This window comes from Salminus brasiliensis, chromosome 22 (genome assembly GCF_030463535.1).
Source record: "Salminus brasiliensis chromosome 22, fSalBra1.hap2, whole genome shotgun sequence".
Taxonomy (NCBI): Eukaryota; Metazoa; Chordata; class Actinopteri; order Characiformes; family Bryconidae; genus Salminus; species Salminus brasiliensis.
Genome location: NC_132899.1, coordinates 22,271,931 through 22,282,829, shown reverse-complemented (window position 1 = coordinate 22,282,829; position 10,899 = coordinate 22,271,931). Strand labels below are relative to the sequence as shown.

General features: G+C 44.2%; 1 non-coding gene across 1 annotated transcript; it reads left to right on the top strand.

Annotated features, from left to right (window-relative positions):
* Positions 1-7,103: 7,103 nt before the first annotated feature.
* On the top strand, positions 7,104-7,212 carry LOC140544563 (small nucleolar RNA snR87). The gene has a single exon (XR_011978260.1). It is a non-coding gene; the product is annotated as a small nucleolar RNA snR87 (small nucleolar RNA).
* The last annotated feature ends 3,687 nt before the right edge of the window (positions 7,213-10,899 follow it).

Here is a 10,899-nt window from a genome sequence, read left to right as displayed (position 1 = left end):
CGGGTAGTGGTAGTGCTTGATTCAGTGGTGGTGGTAGTGCTCGGGTCAGTGGTGGTGGTAGCGCTCGGGTCAGTGGTGGTGGTAGTGCTCAAGTCAGTGGTGGTAGCGCTCGGGTCAGTAGTGGTGGTAGTCTCTTGGGTAGTGGTAGTGCTCAATTCAGTAGTGGTGGTAGTCTCTTGGGTAGTGGTAGTGTCAGTGGTAGTCTCTTGGGTAGTGGTGGTGCTCGATTCAGTGGTGGTGGTAGCGCTCGGGTCAGTGGTGGTGGTAGTCTCTTGGGTAGTGGTAGTGCTCGATTCAGTGGTGGTGGTAGTGCTCGGGTCAGTGGTGGTGGTAGCGCTCGGGTCAGTGGTGGTGGTAGTCTCTTGGGTAGTGGCAGTGCTCGGGTCAGAGGTGGTGGTAGCGCTCGGGTCAGTGGTGGTGGTAGTCTCTTGGGTAGTCATAGTGCTCAATTCAGTGGTGGTGGTAGCGCTTGGGTCAGTAGTGGTGGTAGTCTCTTGGGTAGAGGTTGTGCTCGATTCAGTGGTGGTGGTAGTCTCTTGGGTAGTGGTAGTGCTCGATTCAGTGGTGGTGGTAGTGCTCGGGTCAGTGGTGGTGGTTGCGCTCGGGTCAGTGGTGGTGGTAGTCTCTTGGGTAGTGGTAGTGTCAGTGGTAGTTTCTTGGGTAGTGGTAGTGCTCGATTCAGTGGTGGTGGTAGTGCTTGGGTCAGTGTTGGTGGTAGTGCTCGATTCAGTTGTGGTGGTAGTCTCTTGGGTAGGGATAGTGTCGGTGGTAGTCTCTTGGGTAGTGGTAGTGCTCGATTCAGTTGTGGTGGTAGTCTCTTGGGTAGTGGTTGTGCTCGATTCAGTGGTGGTGGTAGTCTCTTGGGTAGTGGTAGTGCTCGATTCAGTGGTGGTGGTAGTGCTCGGGTCAGTGGTGGTGGTTGCGCTCGGGTCAGTGGTGGTGGTAGTCTCTTGGGTAGTGGTAGTGTCAGTGGTAGTTTCTTGGGTAGTGGTAGTGCTCGATTCAGTGGTGGTGGTAGTGCTTGGGTCAGTGTTGGTGGTAGTGCTCGATTCAGTTGTGGTGGTAGTCTCTTGGGTAGGGATAGTGTCGGTGGTAGTCTCTTGGGTAGTGGTAGTGCTCAATTCAGTAGTGGTGGTAGTCTCTTGGGTAGTGGTAGTGTCAGTGGTAGTCTCTTGGGTAGTGGTGGTGCTCGATTCAGTGGTGGTGGTAGCGCTCGGGTCAGTGGTGGTGGTAGTCTCTTGGGTAGTGGTAGTGCTCGATTCAGTGGTGGTGGTAGTGCTCGGGTCAGTGGTGGTGGTAGCGCTCGGGTCAGTGGTGGTGGTAGCACTTGGGTCAGTGGTGGTGGTAGTGCTCAAGTCAGTGGTGGTAGCGCTCGGGTCAGTAGTGGTGGTAGTCTCTTGGGTAGTGGTAGTGCTTGATTCAGTGGTGGTGGTAGTCTCTTGGGTAGTGGTAGTGTCGGTCGTCGTCTCTTGGGTAGTGGTAGTGCTCGATTCAGTGGTGCTGGTAGCGCTCGGGTCAGTGGTGGTGGTAGTCTCTTGGGTAGTGGTAGTGCTCGATTCAGTGGTGGTGGTAGTGCTCGGGTCAGTGGTGGAGGTAGCGCTCGGGTCAGTGGTGGTGAAATTGCTTGGGTCAATGGTGGTGTCGGTGGTAGTCTCTTGGGTAGTGGTAGTGCTCGATTCAGTGGTGGTGGTAGCGCTCGGGTCAGTGGTGGTGGTAGTCTCTTGGGTAGTGGTAGTGCTCGGGTCAGAGGTGGTGGTAGCGCTCGGGTCAGTGGTGGTGGTAGTCTCTTGGGTAGTCGTAGTGCTCAATTCAGTGGTGTTGGTAGCGCTTGGGTCAGTGGTGGTGGTAGTCTCTTGGGTAGTGGTTGTGCTCGATTCAGTGGTGGTGGTAGTCTCTTGGGTAGTGGTAGTGCTCGATTCAGTGGTGGTGGTAGTGCTCGGGTCAGTGGTGGTGGTTGCGCTCGGGTCAGTGGTGGTGGTAGTCTCTTGGGTAGTGGTAGTGTCAGTGGTAGTTTCTTGGGTAGTGGTAGTGCTCGATTCAGTGGTGGTGGTAGTGCTTGGGTCAGTGTTGGTGGTAGTGCTCGATTCAGTTGTGGTGGTAGTCTCTTGGGTAGGGATAGTGTCGGTGGTAGTCTCTTGGGTAGTGGTAGTGCTCGATTCAGTTGTGGTGGTAGTCTCTTGGGTAGTGGTAGTGCTCGATTCAGTGGTGGTGGTAGTGCTCGGGTCAGTGGTGGTGGTTGCGCTCGGGTCAGTGGTGGTGGTAGTCTCTTGGGTAGTGGTAGTGCTCGGGTCAGAGGTGGTGGTAGCGCTCGGGTCAGTGGTGGTGGTAGTCTCTTGGGTAGTCGTAGTGCTCAATTCAGTGGTGGTGGTAGCGCTTGGGTCAGTGGTGGTGGTAGTCTCTTGGGTAGTGGTAGTGCTCGGGTCAGAGGTGGTGGTAGCGCTCGGGTCAGTGGTGGTGGTAGTCTCTTGGGTAGTGGTAGTGCTCGGGTCAGAGGTGGTGGTAGCGCTCGGGTCAGTGGTGGTGGTAGTCTCTTGGGTAGTCGTAGTGCTCAATTCAGTGGTGGTGGTAGAGCTTGGGTCAGTGGTGGTGGTAGTCTCTTGGGTAGTGGTTGTGCTCGATTCAGTGGTGGTGGTAGTCTCTTGGGTAGTGGTAGTGCTCGATTCAGTGGTGGTGGTAGTGCTCGGGTCAGTGGTGGTGGTTGCGCTCGGGTCAGTGGTGGTGGTAGTCTCTTGGGTAGTGGTAGTGTCAGTGGTAGTTTCTTGGGTAGTGGTAGTGCTCGATTCAGTGGTGGTGGTAGTCTCTTGGGTAGTGGTAGTGCTCGATTCAGTAGTGGTGGTATCGCTTGGGTCAGTGAGGGTGGTAGTCTCTTGGGTAGTGGTAGTGCTCGATTCAGTGGTGGTGGTAGTGCTCGGGTCAATGGTGGTGGTAGTCTCTTGGGTAGTGGTAGTGTCGGTGGTAGTTTCTTGGGTAGTGGTAGTGTCGGTGGTAGTCTCTTGGGTAGTGGTAGTGCTCAATTCAGTGGTGGTGGTAGCGCTTGGGTCAGTGGTGGTGGTAGTGCTCAATTCAGTGGTGGTGGTAGTCTCTTGGGTAGTGATAGTGTCGGTGGTAGTCTCTTGGGTAGTAGTAGTGCTTGATTCAGTGGTGCTGGTAGTGCTCAGGTCAGTGGTGGTGGTAGTCTCTTGGGTAGGGGTAGTGTCGGTGGTAGTCTCTTGGGTAGTGGTAGTGCTCGATTCAGTTGTGGTGGTAGTGCTCGGGTCAATGGTGGTGGTAGGCTCTTGGGTAGTGGTAGTGTCGGTGGTAGTCTCTTGGGTAGTGGTAGTGCTCGATTCAGTGGTGGTGGTAGCGCTTGGGTCAGTTGTGGTGGTAGTGCTCAATTCAGTGGTGGTGGTAGTCTCTTGGGTAGTGATAGTGTCAGTGGTAGTCTCTTGGGTAGTAGTAGTGCTTGATTCAGTAGTGGTAGTCTCTTGGGTAGGGGTAATGTCGGTGGTAGTCTCTTGGGTAGTGGTAGTGCTCGATTCAGTGGTGATGGTAGTGCTTGGGTCTGTGTTGGTGGTAGTGCTCGATTCAGTTGTGGTGGTAGTCTCTTGGGTAGTGGTAGTGCTCGATTTAGTGGTGGTGGTAGTGCTCGGGTCAGTGGTGGTAGTCTCTTGGGTAGTGGTAGTGCTCGATTCAGTGGTAGTGGGAGTGTCTTGGGTATTGGTAGTGTTGGTGCCTGGAGTAGCAGCATTGTAAGTTTTTTTAGGGGGACAAGAAAAAGCAATCATGTCAATGTCCTTGTTTTTTTGATAAAACAAAGGAATGCAGTATTTATAGCAAAGAATATGTACGCTACATACGCTCAGCTGAATACATCACATTATTTATGTTGTTAGACAGTTTGCTACATTTTTGCTGTTATAGTGCCCTTATGTCATATATTTTATACCACCAGAAGCAATAAGTAGGGTTCGGCTGATCCTCTATAAGGCCTTTGGAATGTCATAAAACATTAACTGACACAGTCAACATGTTAGAAAACATTGATTTTAACATGAAAATACAACAAATCAAGGGTCAGCTAGACCTAAATTAATCAGTTTAATCAAGATTAATGACCACAATGATCTTCCTAAATATTATATGTTTTGTTGGCATGATAAAGAATTTGTTGTAAGAAAGTATGTAAGAGGTTGCAGTCCATGCTAAAAAAAACCTCAAATGTATACAGTCATACAGTCATATCATTAATACCAACTGCCTTATATTGAGCAGGCCCCCCTTGGGCTGTCACAACAGATCTGAGCATTCGAGGCCTGGATTACACAAGACCATTGAAGGCGTCCTGTGGTATCTGGCACCATGACGTTAGCATCAGATCCTTTATGCCCTCTAAGCTGTGAGGTGAGGCTTCCATGGATCTCATCAATGTGCCTTCAATGCATCAATGACCCAGTTGCTGATCCACAGGTGGTTTATTTTTTGTAACCAGTTTTGGTAGGGACTGACCACTGCATCCCAGGAACCCCTCACATGACCTGCCTGATGTTTTGAAGGGGTATTGATCAAGTCTAGCCGTCATGCTTTGGTTCTTGTTAATGTGGCTCAGATTCTTATGTTTAGCCATTTTACCTGCTTTTAACACATTACTAACTGTTTCCTTAAGGCCTAATATATCCACCCCTTGAGAGATGTCACTGTAGATGAAGATAATACTGTGGTGTTAATGTTATGGCTGATCAGCGTTTACTAGAAACCTTAGTGCAGTGTACAAAACCTGACAAAAAGCAACTTACAGTTCTTCTTCTACTCTCAGCTACTGACTTGTAGGACTGGCATTTAGAACTACAATATTAGAGTACTAACCACAGCATACCAGGAACATGGTCAAAAGGCTTATTTATTATTACGCTTACCAAACACATCAGCTTCAACAACAGACTGGTTACTTGCTTGGTAAATGCTTTTCTAATGGGATCACCAACATTATTTATTTCCCTTGCCAATGGTTTTAATGTAATGGCTGATCCGAGTGTATACTATTCTTGTAACGCAAACACCCAGTGAACATAAGAAAATCATAATGACTGGGCCAATAGAAATGCTCCCAAACTTGGAATAAAATCTTTTTACAACCCCAAAAAATTCCAAAAATTTGGGTTGCTGTGTTCTAAATATTAAGTATTTTTAATGAAATGGTAAAAAGCCTCGCTTTCAACATCTGATGTGTGTTCTATATTCTGTTGGGAATAAAACAGGTCTATGAGATTCGCAAATCATTGGAAATGTCATGCTGGCTAAGCTAGACAATGACGGGTGAACACTCGCAGGGACGGTGCGATGCATGATTTATTAACAAAACAGGGGAAAACACAAGAGTGCAGCAATAACAGAGAAGAAGAAACAATACAAACGTGACAAAATAACATGGGTTAAACCTGAAGGCCACCTGAGGCTGGTAGGTAGCTAGGGAGCAAAGTGAGGCTGGGCCAACTTAACGGAGGTAGGAAGACAGATGCAGGAACCCAAACCGCGCTCGTCAGGCGCTGATAAACTTACTTGACTATGAGAGAATGGTACGCCGAATCTCACTGGTGACCAACCAGTGAACCAGTAAGCGAACTCCCTCTGAACATGAACGGCTCCTCTAGAGCGGATACTACAGAACACTATACTCTCTTGGAAGTCTCGTGACAGGGGGCCAACATAACGCTTGGCATCGCAAGAGTATTTCTCGGCCCAGACCTTCGCGTTTGCTCCTCTTTTGTACCCCAGCTCTCAGGTGACCCGAATCAAAACATGAACGTGAATGAACACCTGAACAAACATGGCACCGTACATAAATGGGTGTCAACATAAAAATCCTTGAACATAAAGCCTGTGGTCCTGATCTGACAGGAAATCATTCTAGTTTTATTTATATTTTTTAACATTTTACATAGTGTTTAAACTTTTTTGGAACTGGGGTTGTACAATGACAATGGTTTTTTCCTTTTCTTGTAAAACTGGTGTTTTGGAGACACAAAGTTATAAATATATCAGACCCCATAAATGTGTATTTTTATATTGTACATTTTACATATTTATACATTTGTATTCTGAATTTTGTTGGAATACTGCTGAGTTTGGAGTTTCTTCTGTCTGATTTTTTATTTATATTCAAGGTCTGATCAAAATTTCAGTTTGCAATGTGACGGGAAGTCAATGAAAGGACTAATAGCAACTTGGTCAAAAATGAACTTTGCCCATGGCAACATGGTGTGTAAATCTGAAATGGGGATGAAGTTCAAATTTAAGACTTAGATCTTAAATCAGAAACAGAAGGACATTAATGCAATGGAAATTTAAAGGGGTGAAGAGTCACATTTGCCCTAAACAAGATCAATCAAACCTCTGCTGCTGCCTGCACTTAGAAATCCTACAACCTTTACAATAAAACCAGCCTGAAACCGCTCGAGAAAATGACTATTTACTTCAATGAAATGGTGACGTCAATACATGTAGCTTGAGTGAAAAGCTTGTTAGCAGGTCACTAAGCAGTGCATTTGTCAGCACAGGAACTGAAGTATGGTAAGACTGTTCTGGACTGTTCCTGTTTTGGATACATTTTACTAAAATGTATGAGAATCACCATTTCCATTCCTATATTTCTACACTGTGAAGGACTGTGTTATTAAGGATATTAATGCTTTAAAAAAAGAAACGTATCATAAATCCATCCCGAGGTTATTAACCTACCTGCTGCATTCTGCACCATTGCTGCTGCTCCTAACAGCCAAAGGAAGAAGAGCTGCTTCATCAGCGCCATTATGGTAATCCTCAGTTATGAAATAATGTGATGTACATGAGGAGAGAACTCGCAGTGAGCTCTCTTAAGCTTTCCTCTGCCTAATGGTTCAGGTGTTGGACCCTCTTCAGGTTTTAACAGGAAGAGACAAAGTTTGCTTCAAACCCCACCCGTTTCTAGCCAAGCTGATTATGAACATGAAGGTAACCCTATTGCAGTGGCCGGGGCTTGTCTCGTTCAGGAACTACAAACCCGCCTCCCTATCAGTTCCTTCACAACTAACCTTTTGGTAGAAAGGTTTAGAATACCTTAAGTGGTTATTTTACATAGGCCGATATAATTAAATGAATTATGACCTAATTTGATAACACACGCTCAGCACTTTGTTATATGTCATGATTTACAGTGTTGACCAGAGGAGTGTGGATTCTTCTTTTCCTAACTTTTCACATTTACATTTTTTCTTGTCTTTAGCTGTTAGTAAATAAGGTAATTAGGTAACAATTTGGGACAACTAGAGATAGAACAATCAGTGTTTTAGTCTTTCAGTAAGATTGGCCAATCACTGATTTGTAATGTTCCTGCACTGTATCTCAAGATGAAATGCATGATCAAATGTTTAAGCTAAATACTGAGACACAGCCAATCAATCCTTCCATGTCTAGTTAAGAAAAAAACAAAAAGATTATAGTTTTGCCTACCATGGTCTAAACCAATGAATCAATCATTGTGGCCTTGGCATTTTCTGACTTACAACATTACAAGCTTTACAAACTACAAAACAGCAACACTGATTATCTCAAAATTTAAATCACTCATATAAAGTAAGAAAAAAATACTTTTGGCAGGATCTAAAAAGAGCAAAACTCTTCAAATCATTACAAATCCTATTTGTATTATTTTTTTGCATGTAAGCAATAGGTATGCAACAGCTACACCTTCACATCAATTGGGTCTGGAGGAGCATCAGTTGGGCCAGGAGTAGACTCAGTTGGGTCTGGAGGAGCCTCAGTTGGGTCAGTTGAGAATTTTGTTGAACCGCAGTGTTTTAACAGAATTGTCTTAGTGTTAGAACTTTGTTGGACTGTAGTTGAGTTTGAACTGAAATTCTTGGGCAGTTAAGTAAAATTTTGTTAAACTCTAGTTGAGTTTAGGCATGAATTCTGTTGGGCTACATTCGAGTTTGAACAGAATTCTATTGGGCAATAGTTGAAGAGTCTGTTGAGGTTTCTTGGGCTACAGTCGAGTTTAGAATAGAATTATGCTGAGCTACACTCTGTTCAAACCGCTGTAACTCAACAAAATTCTGTTTATACCTGACTGTAACCTACAAAATTTAGTCAAAATATAACTTGAGCCTGACAAAGTGGAGTTAGATTTATATATATATTAAACATATAATTTAACATAACCATATTCATCTAAAGAAAATGTTATGGGGTAATGACTGTCTTCCAATTGAGATGGGATTTACAATTTGTGCCTTGGATATATGCTGGAAAACAATAGCTTTAAATAAATATAAATAAACAAATCCTTTATGATCTACCTGTACTTCCAAATCATACAAACAACCTTAAAACAATTTTACTGTTCATTTAGTAAGCTATGAGCTACAATCATTTAGTAAGCTATGAGCTACAATCATTTAGTAAGCTATGAGCTAGAATTTAATTAGACATCTTTTATCATGTGACCTAAAGGTTTGTGAGGCTCTGTTCATCTACTTTATGGTCCTTTTGGACCCACACATCGAAGGTGCGACACTTTTGTGTTACAGTAGGCAGTCTGAAATAATGGAGCAGAATGATTAGAATTAGCAGTGCCAGCTATCATCATGAATGACTAAACTGTGTATAGTTGATAGTCCTCAGTTAAAGAAATTAAAATTAAATAATAAAGTGTTGTATAAGGGGGGAGAGAGAGAGCTCAGCATATGTGCTTCCCACCCTGTTATGGTGCAGGTGTTGAATGTTCCAGGTTTTAACAGGAGGAGGCAAAGTCCATTTTATCCCACACCCGTTTTCCAGCGGCACTGCCTATGAAGATGAGCTACAGAGCGCTCGTAATGCAGGGGGCTGGACTTGATAGGAAATGCTATCCAGAGGTTTCCTAGGTTTTATTTTCTTAATCACAAAGATACTGCAGTGGGTCAGTCTGTTCAAAAGATAGCTCCACCAGAGAGCTAAGTAATAGGCTGAACTTCCTAAAAAAAACCAAAAAAACCTTGTCACGTCTCAGTCATTCAGAAGCTTCATCAAAGAATTCACATATAGGTGAATAGCCGAGTGGTGCTGAATAGCCGAGGTCCTAGAAAAAGTATTGTTTCAGCAGCTGTGCATCTACCTCCACAACAGTAGCATTTACAAGGTCTTTCACTCTGGATTTAGACCCAACCACAGCACTGAAACAGCGTTACTAAGAGTCACAAATCACCTCCCGTTTCATTTGATAGGGGCTGCACTACTATTCTTGTGCTGCTTGACCTTAGTGCTGCCTTTGACACCATAGATCATGCAATTCTGCTTGACAGGCTTGAAAAGAACGTAGGAAATAAAGGATCGGCCCTCACTTGGTTTAGATTTTATCTAACAGATCGCCACCAATGTGTTTATTTAAATAATAATTATTCCTACTACTCAAAAGTAAGCTATGGTGTTCCTCAGGGATCAATCTTGGGTCCGCTACTATTTACTCTTTATATGCTGCCGCTGGGCAAAATAATTTGTAAACATGGCATTGACTTTCATTGCTATGCTAATGACACCCAGCTCGAGTTATCTGCTAAACCAAATAAACGCAATTGTTTTAATAAAATAACAAACTGTCTTAAAGACAAAAAACTGGATGACTCACAACTTTCTTTTGCTAAATCCAGAAAAAACAAAGGTCTTACTTATTGATCCAAATATGGAATCCAAAAATGCAAATATTGCTGTGGATTTAGATGGATTCTCAGTCAAACCCAGTAGCACTGTAAAAACCTAGGAGTTGTTTTTGACTCTGTCCTCTCGTTTGATGCACACATCTGTTACATAGTTAAAACGGCCTTGTTCCATCTATGTAATATAGCCAAACTGCATAATGCATGCATTTATAACTTCAAGATTTGATGACTGTAATCCCTTCTGGTTGGAAGTTCATGTAAATCATTAAAAAAGCACAAACGAGTTCAAAATGCAGCTGCTAGAGAGCTCACTAGGGCTCGGACATTTGATCATATTAGTCCCATTCTCTCATCCCTGCAATGGTTACCAGTTAAATTTTGAATTAATTATAAAATACTCCTTCTGACTTATAAGTCACTAAACGGTTTGGACCCACAATATCTTGGGGAATGTCTTAAACCATATAATCCATCGCGCACACTTTGTTCTTAGGACGCTGGCCTTCTGTCAGTTCCTCGCTTTAGGAGAATAAAGCTCGAGGAAGAGCTTTCTCTTATAAGGCTGCCCAACTCTGGAATAAACCTCCTATTGGTGTTCGGCACCCAGACCCTCTCTGTGTTTAAATCTAGATTAAAAACCTACCTTTTTGCTCAAGCTTTTGGGTAATCCATCAATGCACAGTACTGTTATCCTTGCTGATGCACCTTGTATGAATACTAACATGTTTGGACTGTACCGCTCTCTGTTCACAGGTTGGACCCAAATCTCTATAAAGCTGCTTTGTGGCAACATTTGTTGTAAACAGTGCTATATAATATAATAATAATATACATGTGAGGCATGTATGGGTAGCCCAACTAGAAACCAAAAGGTTGTGGCCATGGGTTTTATGTTGGGCCCCCCCATTATAATGCCCACCAGGGTACCACAAGGGTCAAGGGCAGTGATGGGACCCATGCAAGATTAGGGTGGGCTGTAATGATGGGACCCATTTGGGAAGCCCCACTTGAAGCCCACCTTGAACCCATCTAGCCCATGTTCTACCCATTTCAGCCCCACATTAGCATAGTGGTTGGAGCGGTGAATCATTTGACACATTTGAAGTTATGGCTGTTTGGGAAATTTCTTCAGAAGCTTCACTGGGGAACTGTTATAAACAGGGCTACTGTGGTCAAGCTGCTCAAAATAATTTCTGCATGTTTGGAGTCGTCCTTCATAAGCCAGTGGTCCCCTTTTGGCATTGTGTTT